Raw genomic sequence first — 18,688 nt, forward strand, 5'->3', positions numbered from 1 at the left:
ATTTTTAAGATTCACTTCCTTGCACTGGCCCCATGTTTGCATAGATTAATGGTCAGGCAGTTATATGTCATAAGCTGTGCTCAAACACTTTTATCCAAGAAAGGCTTTCACCTTTTTTCCAAGCATGTGAGTGCTGGCTGGAGAGCACATTAAAATTTCAGAAGTTTTCAGGTACACTCCAGGTTTTACTTTCCACCAGGCCCTCTTGCTTTTTATTTGTGCATGTAGTTCAGATACGTGAGCAGTCTAGACCTTGTTCAGTCTCCCATGCACATTTACAGACTACCAGTTAGTTAAAGATGCAAAATGTATAACATTTTGAATCTCACTGCTAAATTTCTGTCGACTTCATTTGTCTTCTGCTTGCTGCAGCCAAGATGATGATCTCAGACTAACAGAACTGTTAGCCTCCACTGGTGCCTTGTCATCGCGATCACTAATTTTACTGACAACACTGCTGAACATTGGATTTTTCACCTTCCTTTCAAAAAAGAGAGGCACCTCTAGTGGTGAAACTTCTGGTTTTCTGGCCATTCCCATAATGGTAAAATTACTGCACCATCTAAACTGAGCTGAAAGGGAATAGCCCCTGGCAAGAATGAGACTGATTCTCACTGTTATTTACACAATGGTCGGTAATTTTTCATGAATTCACACTTCTCACTTTGGTAGATTTGCCTGCCTTTGGTAGATTTCTGGTTATGAAATGGTTGTTTTTGACAATCTGTCCAATTATATAGTTACTTTTTGAAGAGAGAATTTGAAAATATCAGAATTTACTGATCTTTCTTTATCTGAGATGGAACTTTTAGTATACCTCCTTCTTGTGCCATACTAAAAGTTCCACCTTAGAGATGACATTTTAATCTAAAGTCAAGGGCTATCTTATATTTGTGTTGCTGCTTTCAAGCAAAGTGTTTCTATGTTTATGGTTTGTCTTCATTTAAATGAGATTCTTAGAGGAAGTAATTTCCAGTTCCATTACCCAGTTGAATGAGAACAACTCAGTGGTAAAAAACAAGTGCCAATTAGCTAAATGAAAAGTTCAAGCTGTGAACTTATCTTCAGGGCTAAATGCAATGATTTGAAGAGCGGCTGTGAGTGACAAAGTGTACAAGCAGGACGAAGTAGATACTCTGGAGGTGAGACCTGCTTGTGTTGCTTTTATGTTTTTCACTATAAATTAAAGACAGATAGATAATATGTGTAAGTATAAAAATAACATATTTATATGCTTATTTATAATATACAATCATATAATTTATTTAGACTATATCTGGGACTGAATGCAGGTCATCGAATTAATTTGAGTATGTTACTCTAAGCAGATATAGTGATTTTATTTATGAAATAGTTGTCAACTGTAAATCCTATTAACTGATAATATAGCATGTTTAAAATAGTTTTCTTCAACATATTTGATGTACATTTATCGTAACAGAAATACTGCCCAATAAGTAGACAATGTTATATGGTTACCAAGGAAATTAAAGACTTACAGTAATTTGATTTTTTAAAATGAAGAGCAATTAAAAATTGAGGGAAGTAGAAATTTTTTAAATCTATTGCTATCACATATTGCTAAGAATGCGGGAAAATCATAAGACCTCTCTATATGCTGGTGGAAAACATGTATTTTTACAGCCACTTTAAAGAACAATTTAGCATTATCTAATAAAGTTTTTTAAAAGCATAATCCTACAACCCCATAATTCCATTCCTCCCAGGGAGACAAATACAAAGAAATACCAATTAAAATGAATGAACTATATCTAAATGTATTAAAGCAAAGAGATTTAAAACATAAGTGGGAAAAGTAAGATGGAGAAAGGTATGTTTCCATTTATACATTTTTAAATGTATATTGTTTATGTGTACAAACATAAGATGTTAAGGTTTACTCCAAATTTATAATAGACGTTGACTCTCAGAAGGACATAAAAATATAATATTGAAGAGAACTTCATATCTGTCAGTAAAGTTTTATCAATTAAGAAAAAAATAATGGAGACATTGCCTGCATTAATTCTCACTGATAGTAAAGAGGCATGGGTTATATTTTTTCTTGTATATTTCTGTATTTTTTAAATATCTAACTTTTTAAAATATGATAAGATAATTTTGAAAGCAAATGGGACTATTAAAAAAAATGACTGTTTGGTGTACCCATTCAAATTACCAGCTACTAATACCAACTAATTAATATATTTCCAAGGCACTGCCTTAAGGAATGTTAACAGGTGATAGAAATTTTAATAAGCTCATTTATAGAAACTCTTCTCTAGCACTTACATTAACACACTACTTACATTTCTATTTAAGACACTCTATATGATGCACAAAGCATTTACATAGAGAACCAATAAAGCAAAATTTGACATATTATTTTATCTTCAAAAATATGCTTTCACAACAGTTTAGGCTATCATAGGTTTCTTTTATTCCTCCATTATTTCTAAATAAAATGCTGCACTGAAGTCAGCATACCTTTTGGCTGACGATTTGCCTTCAGTGCCCATGCATCACCAAATCCTACCTTACCCTATATATACTCCTTATATACTCCTTATTCCGTAGCAGTACTGTAACACCAGAAAACAATAGGTTTACATCCAAAGATGAAAAGGGAATTTAAACACTTTAGATAGATTAAATAACAGCTTTTTGGCTTTAAAGCATGCTTATTTTTATGCTGATCTAGGAGTCAGGAGACCTATGTCATAACTCTGGATTCCCAGTTTAGAAATCTGAGCTGATTTGGGTCTTGTCTCTAAGGGGAAAGAAGAAGAAGCAAAAGAACAGGTAACTTTAATTCCCTTCCAGACATAAAATATTTGTCAAGTTATCTGGACAAGTCACTTAACATGGCTGTGCCTCAAGTTCTTTATCTTTAAAACACTAACCAACTTGACTAGAAGGATTAGTGTAAAATTAAGAGATAATAGGTAGAAAGTGCTTGGAACAATATATGGCATATAACAAGCACTTAGTCAATGTTGGCTGTGATCATTAACATCATCCTCATCATCAGCATCACTGTCACCATCTCTGTCATCTTCACTATTAGTGTTACATCATTAAGAGTTCTGTTGTTGTTGTTTGGTTTGTTGTTCTTGTTGTTGTTGTTTTGAGATGGAGTTTTGCTCTTGTTGCCCAGGCTGGAGGGCAATGGTGCGATCTCAGTTCATTGCAACCTCTGCTTCCCAGGTTCAAGCAATTCTCCTGCATCAGCCTCCTGAGTAGCTGGATCACAGGCATGTGCCACCATGCCTGGCTAATTTTGTATTTTTAGTTAGAGACAGGGTTTTGCTGTGTTGGTCAGGCTGGTCTCAAACTCCTGACCTCAGGTGATCCACCCACCTTGGCCTCCCAAAGTGCTGGGATTACAGGAATGAGCCACTGCATCCAGCCTCACTAAGAGTTTTAATAACCCAAATGCTTACTTTTATAAAAATTATTTGAAACATTCACTTATTTACTGTATCTTCCAATATATTAATCTAAGTACTTTAAACATTCTGAATTTTTATTTAGATCAGGGATGCACATCCAGTGAATGAAATATTTATGATAGCAATTATAACAAACATCCTTCAATTCCTTTGAGAAAAGAAAAAGCAGAACGTAAATACACAAATGTATTGAGTATGAAATTATAGTGTTCACTGGTATGCTCCTAGTAGAAGAAAATAAATTTATAAGTAAATAATTAAATCTATAAGACCGATCCTCTCTTAATTCATCCATTTCATGTTGCTTAACCGCTTATTTCACCTTTATTACTCAAACTGTTATCATGTCACTTCCTGTATAAGAGAAAATTTCTTTAATTTTTTACCCATATCTACAAGTAATCTTCCCTTCATTACCTCAAGTCATAGTTAGAGGAAGAGATTATATTTCTATAAGAATGTTCAACCTGACCAAGATCAGGAGCCAGAATCTTTCAACACAATTGACAAAGGACTATAATCCATCTCCATATTGCACAGTTTATGCTAATTATAATATGTGTTAATAGGGTTGTTTCATTTAGGCTCATTCAGTTGTGTGGCAGAAACATTTACTACACGTGGCCTATCTAAGCACTTCCCACATTTCAGAGCCCTTCTGAAGTTTGGCAATACTATTGGATTAACTCTGGACAACAGACTGTGCACAGAAATGATGTGTGTCCATTCCAGACTGAAGCATTTAAAAGCTAATGTATAGCCCTTCTGCTCTCTTTTTCACTGCTGTGACAACATTGGAATACATTTATTGAGAAGGCAAAGTCACAAAACTAAAACAGCCTTCAGCTCTAGGTTTGCCTTTAGAAGAGAGCCATTTTAGATAGCAGCAGATCCTATGTAAGACAGAAATTAACTCTTAAATGTTAAACCACAATAATGTTAGGTTTGTTTTCCTTTTGAGTCCTTTTCTCTTATTTATTTATGTTTTGGAGGCAGGGTCTCCCTTTGTTGTTCAGGCTGGAGTGCAGTAGTGCAGTCACTGCTCACCACAGCCCCAACTTTCCAGGCTCAAGTAATCCCCCCACCTCAGTTTTCTGAGTAGCTGAGACTATAGGCAAGTGCTACCACATCAGCTAATTTATTTTTGTTTCTTGTAGGGACAGGGTTTCCATGTTGCTCGGGCTGGTCTTGAACTCTTAAAGTGATCTTCCCACTTCAGCCTTCCAAAGTCCAAAGATTACAGGCATGAGCCACCACACACAGCTAGGTTTGTTTTCTTAACATAACATAGTTACAAGGTGTAGAGATTCAAGCTGGCAGAAACACAAAAAGGATTTATGATAAGGATAGATGTAAAATATAACGGAAAAGTCATCAGTCATGGAAGTAAGGCCTCAAAATCATTCCTAAATCTGTTAATTTCCTTCACACTAATTTCAAGGCTCATAGAAGACATTTTGAAGTGCTCTAAGTAGAACCCTCCACAAGCTGCCCTTGTCATATACTTTACGCTCACGACTCTGTAGATGTCATGAACAAGTAGTGTTCCTTGAATACCCTGGATTAGTCACCTTAATGAGCTTATGGTAGAACATTGCTATGGAAAGGAAAGAAAAAAAGAGAGAATTCAAAAAATATTATTTCCCATGTCTTTCTCTTCCACATTTAGGTATGGGTTGGGAATTAGGAGCATTAAATGTAACTCAGATGTAATATGAAAAAATAAATGAAAGAATATAGATAGGTAGATTATATAACTATGAGTTTTTTCTTATATATTATTCTTCCTACTAAACTACAAAAAGCATTTGTGGGTGTTTTAATGCTTTCTGCAGATTATCTAAGCACTAACATTGAAAATAAGTGTGTATTGGGGTCAGCAGTTGATTATTCTACTCTAAAATAACTTCAACAATTATCCTTTATAACTGTTCTTTGCTACAAATCCTAATTATTAGTTGTCTTATAATTCAATAAAGGTTTAAGAGCAAGTAAAGCTTTTCTTTAAATTTCCAAATTAGTATTTGCTATGATCTTTCTGTTATAGTCTACTTTTGACCCAGATAAAAATTTTTAAGTATGATCATATTAATTTTGCTTTTTCTAATTTTTAAATTCATTATATTTTGGATAAAAGGAGAGAGAAAGAAAGAGCATTCAATCCCAAAGACATATTATTTTATCTACTAAGAGGGTTTATAATGTGATGAATATAGTGCTCTATACATTTTTAATTTGTTACAGGCTAATCAAATAACAAAGATTATGCTTTCTACAAATTCTAGTCATTCTACCTGATTGCTTTTAATTTATTTTAATAATATGATGTCATAGATATGTCGAGAATTCCAACTTCTAATCTTCAGAAAGAAGGTATTTCTTGCATGATTAAAGAACAAAGAAAACAAAACAAAAAAACTTCTGAAGACTTTTATTTCTACTGGTGCCTTGAGCTAGGAGAAAATGTGTACAATCAAGAGTATATGTAAACATCAAAAGGTCTTCAGCTCAAATGACACCTAGTTTTCTGCCAAGATCAATTCTATAATTTTCAAGTCACAATTTTATTCCATTTGAAGAGGGCAGTGCAGACGCAGAGTTTGTCTAATTAACATCCTTCTCTAGTTTGGCTCTCAATACTGCTGCTGTCAATTAGCACTTTGCTACCCATCACCAACTTCTACCACTTCTGCAGGCTCTAGCTAAACCTTGCCAGGTCCTAATCCCACTGCTCTTCTGAGGACACTGCTCTACTGTGGCGGCCCTCACCACCATCACTTCAAATGCTCAGTGTTAACCACTAAGAGTCACAATCCCTCCATGTCTCTAAAAGAAATTTCTTCTTAAATAAAATGGTTCTTTTCATATGTTAAGAGATATTGCCTCATTTTTATTTGGCACCGGAAATAATAACATTACCCTTTCAGAGTCACATTTTCCCCAGATAATGTGGTTTTATCACATTCAAAAGGTATTGAACAAGAAACAACTTATGTGCCACTATTTTGTGAAGCATTTTGTTTTTATTATCAATACTAACACCCAGAATAAATCCTCAGTCTTTGAAAAGCTCTCTTGTTAAATGATGAATGAACAGACTTCATCTTAATTCATTGTTTTCATGTTCAGGAAACTAGCAAGTTCCTTCAGAAGAAAACCATCTTGTTATCTTCTTTCATGTGATCATTTGGCCTATCATAGTTGTAAAAAGCCTTTACTATGACTCGTTACCTATTCAATAAAATTTCAAGTTTGAAATATTTATAAATCATTGTAAATTTGGTCCACATGCCAATGTCATTACAATTTTTCTAATGTGTAACCCTTGTCAAGCTATTTTTAAGCTCATCATTGTGTTTCCTATGGTTTTTATGAGGATTATTTAAGGTAGTACACTTAAAGGAATGTGTGTTAAATATGCCCTAGCAAACAAAAATATATTTATATTAGTTATTACTACAAGTTATTATCCCAATCCTATTTCATTTGCTTTGTCAGATTCCGTCTATTATGATGTATATCTAATTTAATATTGATTAGATATTTTATAAAACAAAATATCCTTCTATTTTATGCTTTATTTTAAATATCAAGCCTTAAATGAGCTAAAGATCTAATTTATAAAGCACATGTCAAATATATAATAGTATTAGCTAAATTATCCTTAAAGATTTATTAAATTATATTATTTCTCTCTTGTAGATTGAATGGTGGTTCAATCTGCAAGAGAGAAATAATATAATTTAATAAATCTTTAGATACGTCCACCTGTGAATGGCACCTTATTTGGATAAAGGATCTTTGCAGAGGTAATTAGATCAAGGATGTTGAGATGTGATCATTCTGAATTAGGATGGGCCCTAAATTCAATGACAAATTTCCTCAGAGGGAGAGAGAAGGTGATATAAAGATAGAGGCAGAGATTAGACTAATGAACCTCCAGACCAACAGATATCAAGGATTGCCAGCAGCTACCGGCAGCACAGTGGAGAAACATGGAACAGATTCTCCTTCAGAGCTTCCAGAAAGAATTAGCACTACCAATACCTTGATTTCAGACTTCAGCTTCCAAAATGATGAGAGAATATATTTTCTGTTGTTCTAAACCACCAGGTTTGTGGGAATTTGTTACAGTAGGCCTAGAAAATGAATACATTAAATTCATGTCATTAAGTGTATATCTGTTTATTTCTAAGGGTCAGATTTTTTAATCTACCCTATCTCTGAATTTATTATGTACTTTAATTAAACGAACAAGTGAATTATTATTGTTGTTGTTATTGTAGCTACATTATACAAAGACTAACCATAATGCAGATAACTCTATATGCATGCTTAATTTCCTTAATTCTCATAATTAATATATAATATGTACAATATTATCCACATTTTACAGATAAGAGAACAGACTCGGAGAGATAAAAATAACATGCGCAAATTTCCACAACTACTGAGTAATAAAATCAAATTTCTTTTTTTGTGTGGATTTTTTTATTGTACTTTAGGTTTGGGGGTACATGTGCAGATCATGCAGGATTGTTGCATAGGTACATACATGGCAGGGTGGTTTGCTGCCTCCATTCCCCTGTCATCTATATCTGGCATTTCTCCCCATGTTATCTCTCCCCAGCCTCCCTACACCCCTCTGTCCCTTCCCTAGTCCCCTGCAACAGACCCCAGTGTGTGATGATCCCCTCTCTGTGTCCATGTGTTCTCATTGTTTAACACCCATCTATGAGTGAGAACATGCGGTGTTTGATGTTTTGTTCTTGTGTCAGTTTGCTGAGAATAATGGTTTCCAGATTCATCTATGTCCCTACAAAGGGCACGAACTCATCGTTTTTTTTATGGCTGCATAGTATTCCATGCTGTATATGTGCCACATTTTCCTCTTCCAGTCTATCATCAATGGGCACTTGGGTTGGTTCCAGGTCTTTGCTATTGTAAACAGTGTCGCAGTGAACATACCTATGCATGTGTCTTTATAATAGAATGATTTATAATCCTTTGGATATATACCCAGTAATGGGATTTAAAAATAACTTGCCCAAATTTCCACAACTAATGAGTAATAAAATCAAGTTTCAAACACAGGGCCATCGCTCTCCAAAACCTCAGTTCTATAAAGTTTTCTCTTTTATCAAATAAATGATCCCTTGATGTAAGTAATCTACAGCAACTCCTGGATTTTGATGTTGAACCTGTGAAATGCCTGTGAATGCAAACAGCAGGTTGCACACTTCTTTCCCCTCTGGACCCAGCCCAGCTTTTCAGCCCATCTCATATCTGTTCTCTTTGCACAGCAACCTACCAGCAAAAAGAAACTGACCCAACGGTATCCCTAATATGTCTTTATTTTCTGCTGAGAGCCATCCTGTGCTCAGTTAATTCCATACATGCATGCTCTTTCTTTCCAAATATTTTTGTATGTGTGGCCAAATAAAAAGAATATCTTTTCATGGATCCCCTGACCTCCATTTCTTTTCAAATGCTTGTTCTTCCTTCTTAAGTTGACAAGCATGTAACCAGGGCTAAAAGAATTCTGGCCATCCAAGTTAACCATGATCCAATTAGGGCTATGTTATGGCTGAATTGTATCCCCTTAAAAAATTCATATGTCGAACCCTTAGCCTCCAGTATTACAGATTGTGACCTCATTTGGAGATAGAGTCCTTTTTAAAAATTGTGTAAATTTAAAAGCTACAAGTATAGTTTTAAGAGATAATTCAAGTAAAGTGAGGTCACCAGTATGACTGATGTTCTTATAAGAAGAGATTAGGACATAAACATATGTCCATACAAAGGAGAGACTTTATGAAGACATAGTGAGAAGGTGACCATCTGCAAGCTCTGCCTACACCTTGATTTTGGAATTCTATACACCAGAACTTTGAGAAAACAAAGTTTTGTTGTTTAAGCCACCCAGTCTGTAGTATTTTGCTTTGCATCCCTAATAAACTAGTACGGGCTAGAAGGATTCTAACAATCCACATGTTTTAAGGAATATGAGAGTTATGTTAGAAAATGACATAACATATATGTATAAAGAGATCATATCTGTCTTCAATATGTAATATCTATTAAAATGTTCAAAAGTTTCTTTTAAAAACTGTACAGATGTCTCTAATTCTGTAAACAAGTTCACTTCCTATTGAGCACTAAATTGTAAAAAAGGAAATGAAATAATTCCTTATCCAAGGTTAGGCTTTAATTTTAATCTATATCTGACTTAAATGGTTTTCATCTATTATCTGTTTAACAAGATTTAACCTACATTGTAGACCAAACTATTTTGTGAATTGGGCTGAAAGACAACAATCTTAATTATAAAAAGGTTTATTTGAAAAATAAGTTGTGAATTTCAAACAACCAATTCAACATCAATTTTCCAAAATATAATCAAATGTATTTTGGGATCTACCTTGTATCTTAGTATGCATAAGACATGTATATAAATTTATAACAATTTAAAAGTATGCATAGTATATCTTAAAATCATATTAACTTTGCATAACATGCATAACATGTCCATAATTTTTATTATATGATTCCTAGATTTCCCTTTTTATTGCCACTCCCTTGAAATCAGCACTGTTAAGAATACAATTCAGTTAGAGGCCATATTTAGACCGATGGTACTTTGCTATTTATGTTTACTAGTATCCTTTACCTTATAGTAAAAATATTGTTCTCTGATTTTTTTTCTCAGTCTCTCATCATCTACAGCTTTTAAGTTGTCCATCGGGATGTTTCCTGGTAAGATAACTGCTGATATTACCTGAACTTCTGAATATTAAGGGCTGAATTTACACTTTACTGTTTAATGCCTGGATATGTGTTTTGTTTCGGGATTGATCAATAGCATAATTAAATACCTAAATTGCTTCAAAAGGAAGTTGCTATCATTGGCATTAGTTACTGAGAACTGAATTAGCCTAGGTGACATATGAGCATGCTATCCAAGCTGCCAAAAAATTAACAGTGTAAAAGCAAGTCAATTTCAAATGATGAAGAAAAAAAATCCCTCTCTATATTTTCTTAAAATCTTTCATTATTCACACATGTTTATAAAAGCCTTCTCCTTACTGAGGTTATTAATCTTGAGAAATCAAAAGGCAGAAAGAACATCATGCAATCAAAGTGTGGAAAATATATGTTCTTATTTCTCCTCCCTGTGATTGTTATTTTAATAGACACCTACCACTTTTGTCACTTGTCTTGAATGCAGTCAGATTTCACTTCTTTGCTATCCCCATGTTGTGTTTTTAAAAGCCACATATTGATTTAACTTTCATGCACTACAGTTTCAATGGTGATGGAGCTCTTCATTTATCCTCCATGTTTTACATTAATACATTTACAGTTATAGAAAATGGAACTGCAACAATAATAATAATACCTGTCTCTGAATTATCTCAAAAACATACTTGTGTAACTAAGAACAGGAGAAAATTTATGTTCAGATTATTGACATTTAAGTATACAGAATGCAAGACTACCATTATTTTCAAGTGGTTTATTACTTTCTTTCCTAAATAAATGTAGAGAAGTTTGTTAATTATATACTACAAATGTGGGAAAGAGATTTTTATATCTTTTGAATGTCCCCTTTTTTCCATAATTATCTTTAAAGTAAGGCAAGCATCCTTGTACTTCCTTAGTTGTAATAAATGCATATTCTCTAATACATTTTCCATACCTCAAATACATCATTACTTTTTTAAAACTTTGTCGTCAGAAATACACTTTTCTGTTCTAAGAGTTTCATAAGTGTAGAGGTTCAAATGTGGTAAGTTACACTGTAACTCTATTCTTAGGTTACACTTCATATACAACAAATACTCACTGATAGACTACAATATAAAAGGTACTATTCTAAAGAATTTAATGAACTTGGAGGTACTTTACCTTGTTCCTGCTCTCTGTGGCAGCAAAACTGACACTTTACCTTGCTGTCACTATAAATAAATATGTGCAATCATCCCACAGCCAACAGGAGAGTGAGGTGGGCAGTTGAACACCATACTTTGAGATAAACTAAAAATAGTAAGTATACTTACTAGTTTTTAGAATAAATGCGATCTTCAGCACTTTCTACAAGTTCCTGACCTCCCATGAGAACAACAGTATCCCTAACTTTTATAAGGCTAATGTCTGAAGACATGTAATTACCTATGTGCAAATGGTAATCATATGATAAAATTGTTTTATTTTCCATCATGAACAACCTAATAAAATTTGGTACCTCTGGTAATCTGATAGGGTTTTTTTTTTTTTTTCTGTAAATGCTTCTTGCATTTTTTACTCAAAGAGCTAGTTCTTCTAAAGTTTGAAATCCGAACTTAATTCTAAGGTAATCTCAATGTACTGAATCATGGACAAACCCGGGTGTACAAGAAACTCAGAATTTTGCTTTCCTGTATAACAAGTAGCATAGTAATGTTAAATAAAAAAAATATTGATGACGCTTGTTAAAGATGGTAAGGCAGAGTATTCAAGGAGGGTAATGGCAATAGGTGTAGGGACCACTGGAACAGTGTCTTGCAGTGGAGGAGAGAGACTGGACTCAACTCTAGCTCTGACGAGGAAAGTGGGAATTTATAAACAAGAAGTAAGATGGGGTCAGTGGATGTAAAATTGCTGAAACATCAAGGATAACTGGTTTCTGGCTAAGCCGACTTGATAGGATTATTGCTGAAGACAGGCGAGGTTGACAAGATATTGAGGGTGGTCAGATACTATAGGTGAAAGATTTTCATATCCAAATCTATATGATTACCATTTCCACATAGGTAATTACTGCACTGGCTTAGTGGGATTCTTGCCCAAACGGAGTTCTAGAAGAACAGAGAGGAAAGCCCAATTTCAGACCTCACCAAGCAGAGGACTCAGAAGAGACTGACTAAAATTTTGTTGAACAGAGACTGTCTTTGTTGGTCATGCACTAAATATGTGTGAAATTGAGAAAGAAGAGGACAGCTACTTTTCTATTAATAAAGAACAAATCATTACAAACAATTTAGCTCAGGATTTAACTCAAAAAGTTTGAAAAGTGAAATAAACCAGGAGAAAAACTTAATAAAATTAAAAAATATACTATAGTGATTAGAAACCAATAAAGCAATAGAACTATAAAATAAAAAACAGGGTCTGATTTCATCAGTAAAAGAGACAAACATTTGTTGAACTTGTTAAGAGAGAAAAGAGAGAAGATACATATACAACTACAGAAATGAAAACATTTCTCAAATCATAAAATAATAGTAATAAATATTACATGAAATTAGAAATACAATGATTTTGTCTTAATATTTCAAAAGCATATAAAAATGAACATTGTTCTTAATAAAATATTTGAGACTTTGATTAAATTCAAGACTAACAACAGGAGGCCACAATTATCAACACTATTCAAGAGTTTTCTTTGAGGACTTAATTGATGATGAAATAAAGGAAAATAGAAAGTGTTTATAATATAGGCATGAAAGTTTTACAATAATCATTATTTGTGGATTTTACTATTTATACCTATAAAAGCCAGGAAATTAATATAGCCACTTAAAAAAGAAATGTTAAAAAAACAACTGTAATACATATTACAAATACTAAAAACAGCCATTTATGGAATTATCATAGATACTGTTAGTGTTTCTCCCTTGTGTCGCGGTTTGCTATTCTAGTACATGGTAGTGGTTTCCAAACACCCATCTATAACATAGCCTAAAAGGGCCAGGAAATTAACACTCCTGAAACTCAGGAAATGATAGATGGCAGTTGGAGTATAAATAGCCTAGCTTCACATTCCTCTAGTAGGATACCTGCAGTATTTTATGCACTGCTTTCCAGAATTTTCAACAAAATTGACTGAATTGCCCACACTAATAACAGGCTCAAAAGCACACCCTGTATTAGCTTCTTTTCCTTCCCTGTCTCACTTCTTCCCCCTATCATCACTTCCTGGGATCAACTCCCAAATAACCTATTTATACTCAAATTATCATATCTTGGTCTAATTCCGGGAAAATCTGATCTAATACAAATAATAAAAGACAGCTGGACCCTGTGAATTAAATTCTGGAAATAGATCATTCTGGCTAGATGGTTAAAATGATCCCATTGCCAATAGGAAGCAAGGTTGTAGCAACCCATGGTCAGCTGTAGTAACAAAATGTCTAAGTGTTATATCTACATTGAATTGGGATAAGATACAGGATGAAAACACTGATGTTTATTAGGATTGCAGAGTTTATTTGTTATTGTCAACTGGCATTGAAGCCAGAAAGAAGAAAATGACAGATACGGATGAAGCCACTCACCAACTCAGGGTCCAGTGTACAAGTCAACAGGCCTCCATAACATTTACGTACATCCTCACTTCCTATGGCCAAAACACTAACTGAACTGAAAATCCAACCTAAGGAACTGATCATAAAAGTGGTAGAATTACAAAGATGGTGAATTCACAACCAAAGCAAGTATCTTATGCTAAACTCAGGAAATTCACAGGGAAAAAAAAACAGAAAAGAATAATATAGAAAGAGAGGGACTCTGAGAACTAAAGTGGGAATATTTGGGTGGATACGCATGAATATCAAACACCTTGGCTTTAAATGTCTAGTCAAGAAGTGCCGATTCTTCTTGCCTTGAGGAATACATAGTCTGCCTTGCTTGAAGAGAATGCCTGAAAACATTATGCTCTCTCATCTCATAAATGCCGTACTTCCCGAACCATTTTGCTTCTAGAAAATAACTAGGGACACGTCTCCAAATGACTCAGAGATGAAATACAATCTCTGCTGTGGGGAAAGAAAAAAAATGATTGTTTCCTCAAATATTCAGGTCTGGCTAATAAATGCTAGCAGAAACTGAGTTGAAAATGGATCCAACTGAGTTGGAAAACACAATTGGAAATGGATCTAAAGAATACTGAACAAAGTGGGAAATGGGAGAGAATAAAAGACAGCATTTACTAATCTGTTGGCACTCTCCTGTGACTCAGATATAATGTCTGGGCAAACACAGCTGAGCTGAGAAAGCTCCTTAAAGCTTCAAAGAAAAAAATACAACTAACGATAAATGAAGTGAAGATGCAGAAATTATGCTGGCAGAATACTGAAGCATGAAAAGACCCAGAGAGGTGGACATGTGGAAGTGAATGTGAAACATAAGATCAGAGAATCTTCCAGCTTACTATGTTCCCCTAGGAAGACCCAAAATACTCTTCCACTAAAACTGTAATAAATGTACTAGAGAAGGGAAGGTCATAAGTAGCCGTCCCCTGTAAACCCGAGATAATTATAGGGGAATCTGCTACAGAACTGAGCTCCGTAGAGTCAATGGGAATATAGAACTTTGAAATCAATGTAACAGTATTTAACCATCTAAAACAAGATGCAAGGGAAGACAAAGTTGGGGGACATACGCTACCTGGTTTCAAGACATACTACAAAGTGGCTGGCGTGGTGGCTCATGCCTGTAATCCCAGCACTTTGGAAGGCCAAGGCAGGTGGATCACCTGAGGTCAGAAGTTTGAGACCAGCCTGGTCAACTTGGCGAAACCCTGTCTATACCACAAATACAAAAAATTAGCCAGGTGTTGTGGTGCACACCTGTAGTCCCAGCTACTCAGGAGACTGAGGCAGGAGAACTTCTTGAACCAGTGGCGGGGGGAGGTTGCAATGAGCCATGATCTTGCCACTGCACTTCAGCCTGGGTGACCAAGCAAGACTCTATCCCTTCAGAAAAACAAAAAAGACATACAAAAATGCTGCAATAATCAAGACAGTACAGTATTAGAGAAAAGACATGCATATAAATCATAGAACAGAGTCCAGACACAGATCTATGCATATATAACCAATTGATATTTTTACTGAACTGTAAAGGTAATCCAAATAAGAAAGGATAGCCTTTTCAACGATATACAGAAAAATTTAGATATCCAAAGTTTTGACGTATGTAAAAGAATACATAATAGAATATATATGTATATATAAAATGTGCTATATTACTGCATAATATATAGTAGTTATCCACAGGGGATATGTTTCAAGACCCCCAGTGGATACATGAACTGCAGATCGTACTGAACTCTCTGTATCTTTTTAACCATACCCACTGACCTACGATAAAGTATAATTTATAAATTAGGCACAGTAAGAAATTAACAATAACTAATAAGAGAACAATTATAACAAAATACTACAATAAAAGTTATGTGAATATGCCTACACTAGCCCTCTCTCTCTCGAAATATATTATTGTACTGTACTCCAGGTAACTGAAACCACAGAAAGCAAAACCGTGGATAAGGGGGTAATACTGTATACTTTAACCCATGTCTCACATTATATACAAAAATTAATTCAAATGGTTCATAGCTGTAAAATCTAAAACTATAAAATATAAGATAAAAATTCTTGTGACGTTGGGTTAAGCAGATATTTTTTAGATATGATACTCAAAGCCCAATCCTTATAAGAAAAAAAATGATATTAAACTTCAGCAAAATTAAGAGCTTTTGGGCTGACTGTCATGGTTTATGCTACAATCCTGGCACTTTTGGGAGGTAGAGGCAGGAACATTACTTGAGGTCAGGAGTTCAAGACCAGCCTGGGCAACATAACGAGACCTCTGTCTCCAAAAAGTAAAAAAGAAACTAAGCCATGGTGGCACGTGCCTGAAGTCCCAGCTACTTGGGAGGTGGAGGTAGGAGGATGACTTGAGCCCAGGAGTTCAAGGCTGCAGCAAGCTATGATCACACCACTGCACTCCAGACTCTGTCTCAAAAAAAAGAAGAAGAAAGAACTTTTGCTCTTTGAAATTGTTAAGAAAGTACAAGCCTTTGAAAGTACAAGCCTTTGAATGGCAGAAAATATTTATAAATCACTTATCTGATGAAGAATTTCTACCCAGAATGTATAAATAATTCTCAAAATCTAAATAAAAGCAACTCAACTTTTTAAATGGGCAAAATATTTTAACAAACATCAATGGCAAATAAGCACAGGAAAATACATTCAACATCATTATTTATCAGAGAAATTCAAATTAAAGCCATAACCACACACCAATTAGAAAGAAAGAAAAGTATTAATGATACCAAGTGCTGGCAAGAATGCAGAGCAACTGGAACATCACTGGTGGGAATGTAAAATTGTACAGCCACACCGGAAAGCTGTTTGTCAGTTTCTTATCAAGTTGAACATACACTTGCCATGTGATTCAGCAATCCTACTTATGAATCTCCATCCTAGAGTTATGAAAACCTATGTTCACAATAAAACCTCTAGCTGAATGTTTACAACAGCTCTATTTATAATTGCCCAATATTGGAAAAAACAAATATCTCAAATACAGAAAATAAATAAATTATGGTACATTTCATAAATAAATAATGTACTATTCCAGATGTTATATCTCTATTTGAACAGATCATCTCAGCCTCTAACACATAATATGTGACTATTAATTATCAACTACATTCTCTGCAGTCCCCAGCAGAAAGAGGGACCAAGAACTATTCCCATTAATTTGGGATAGACAGCAACATACATTATCAGTTTTGCCTGAGAGTTACATTGACTCTTTAGCTCCCTATTATAGTATAGGCATTGAACATACAGATTCTGTGGAACTTCACTCTGGTACACAATATTAATTATATTATTAGGCCTGGTGAGGAGAAAGTAGCAAGACATCTGGATGACCTGGACATATATGCACTAGAAGATGGAAGATAACCCCAACCAATACTTAGAGATCAGCCACATCAATAAACTTCAGGGGTTCAGTTGTCTGGAACATGTTGGATAAAGAACAAATTTATTGCAAATTTGTACCTCCCATCACAAAGAAAGAGTCAATGCTCCTGGTAGGCTTCCTTGTACTTCAGAGACAACACTTTTACCTGAGAATACTACTTCAATTATTTTATTATTTTAAAGAAACAGGCTATTAGTGGGACTCACAACAAGAAAAGGCTCAGCAAAAGTTCAAGATGTGGTATAAACCTCCCCGAATTCTAGTGGTCTAACTAGTAGTATGCATGAAGTTAAAGTTAACCTGTGAAAATAAGAGTGTTGGATGGAGTCTGTGCTGAGCAACAATAAGAAAGTCATAGCAAAGTCCCCTACAGTTCTGGAGCAAGGCTGTTTTCTACAGTAAAGAATTATTCACAGTTCAAAAAGAAACTTTTAAAATGTACCGGTTCTTAGTACAAACTAAGCACTAACATGGAATAACAAGTAAATAGGCAGACAGAGTGATGAATCAGAAGCACATTAAAAATCCACCAATTCATAATGTTGAGCAAGCAAAGCATCAATTCATCACACCACAAGAAATTGTCCTTCCAGGTTTTAGCCTGACCAGGTCAAAAGGACACATATAATTTAAATGGATTGTCCATGACACCCATTTTGCCAATTTGTTTCTAACCAGTGCCCACCTCATCTCACACCTATGACTTCATGTGAAATTTCCAACAACTGGCTGACAAATGAAGAAACAACTCAGGCCTGATTCATGGATCAATCAGCTCAATATGCTTGTGCAGACTAAAAATATACTCCTCCCACATGGCAGTCACATTCAAAAGTGATCCCGAAATACAACATTGAAGAGAAATTTTCCCATTGGGAAGAGCATAAAGGGTAAAATTGATCATCAGTTTGGTGAGAAGGATGAAGTAACCTGAGGTAAAGATATATATGAACTCCTGGAATATGACAAATGGCTTATCTGGTTGTTTACAGGCTTAGAAAAAATCGAGATTAAAAGATCAGAGACAAAGAGGATTGGAGAAGAAGCATGTGGATGGACCTAAGAGAATGGACACAAAATGTACAGACTTTTGCATTGCATAGCAGTTATCCTCTGAGAGCTTTCATCTCAAACAACCAATTGTATAAGATGCATCCAGTGAGGGGAAGTTTGCCTCAATTCTTAGCCACCTCATGGCATAACAGATACAAAAGAAAATATATGTCCAGCTAAAAGTCACTAGACTCAACTTTTAGTCACTTGACTAAGAAAATGGCTTCCCAAGAAAAAAGGGCCAATCTTACTAAAGATTAATGACATTAAAGAATATAAGCATTTTTATTAGGAATTCTAACATTTTACTAAAAGTATGTTATTGATTGTAGCACACAAGCAGGTTTTATCTTAGACCACATTTGGATATTTTTTTTCTTTAACAGTTCTTTTTGATCTAGACTGCCATTAATAATCTC

This window comes from Cebus imitator, unplaced genomic scaffold (assembly GCF_001604975.1).
Source record: "Cebus imitator isolate Cc_AM_T3 unplaced genomic scaffold, Cebus_imitator-1.0 Scaffold104, whole genome shotgun sequence".
NCBI lineage: Eukaryota > Metazoa > Chordata > Mammalia > Primates > Cebidae > Cebus > Cebus imitator.